The 1,090-nt window shown below is 45.1% G+C and overlaps 1 pseudogene; it reads left to right on the top strand.

The window, feature by feature from the left end:
• The first annotated feature begins 475 nt into the window (after window positions 1–475).
• LOC105742000 lies at window positions 476–920 on the top strand (annotated as a pseudogene).
• Window positions 921–1,090: the final 170 nt, after the last annotated feature.

Raw genomic sequence — 1,090 nt, 5'->3', positions numbered from 1 at the left:
TCAAGGTTCTGAGTTCCATTCCCAGTTAAAAAAAAAAATGGGGAGGGATGGGAGGTAGTGAAGATAGCTTGGCGGTCTAAGCACCTGCCTAGCAAGAAAGACCTAGGTTTGGTACCTGGTACTGCATGCTGTGTCAGCCCCAGAACTGGGTGTGATGGTGCACTCCTCTAATTCCAGCACTGGGGAGGCTGAGACAGGAGGATCACTAGGAGTTGGAGCCTGGTAGTAAGACCCTGTACCAAATAAATAAATAAATAAATTTTGGGGGGCCTGCCCATTAGCTCAGGTGTTTAAGTGTCTGCTGAAACAAAGCAGTCAGGCTCAGGATGCTATGGTTCTATCCCCTCATCCTCAAGTCAAACCAGACCCGCCCTGAAGGCATCCTGGGCACCCCCCACACAAAAAAAAATTAATTAAAAAAAGAAAAGATGCTCTCTTTCCTTTTGTGGCCATCGCTGGAGTTGCAGTGGCCAAAATGAAGTTTAATCCTTTTGTGACTTCAGACTGAAGCAAAAACCATAAAAGGCATTTCAATGCACCTTCCCACATTCACAGGAAAATTATGTCTTATGTCTTCTCTTCTTTCCAAAGAGCTGAGACAAAAATATAATGTTCACTCTCTGCCCATCCGAAAGGATGATGAAGTTCAGGTTGTGTGAGGACACTATAAAGGTCAGCAGATTGGCAAAGTAGTCCAGGTTTATAGGAAGAAGTATATCATCTACATTGAACGGGTACAGCGGGAAAAGGCAAATGGCACAACTGTCCACGTGGGTATTCACCCCAGTAAGGTGGTTATCACCAGGCTAAAACTAGACAAAGACTGCAAAAAGATCCTGGAATGGAAAGCGAAGTCTCACCAAGTTGGAAAGGAAAAGGGCAAATACAAGGAAGAAACAATTGAGAAGATGCAGGAATAAAGCCCTCCTGTGTGTAACTTTTTTTTTTTTTAATTTTATTTGTGTGTGTGTGTGTGTGTGTGTGTGTGTGGCCAGCTCATCCCACAAGGGGGCGGGGCTGACTGGCATGTGGTGCTGGGGGATTGAACTGCGGTCCCTGTGCTTTGCTAAGCTTGTTCTAAGTAGGTGCT

This window comes from Octodon degus, unplaced genomic scaffold, assembly GCF_000260255.1.
Source record: "Octodon degus isolate 3935 unplaced genomic scaffold, OctDeg1.0 scaffold00031, whole genome shotgun sequence".
Classification (NCBI taxonomy): Eukaryota; Metazoa; Chordata; class Mammalia; order Rodentia; family Octodontidae; genus Octodon; species Octodon degus.
Note: the sequence above shows the minus strand (reverse complement) of the source record. Positions and strands in the feature narration are given on the sequence as shown.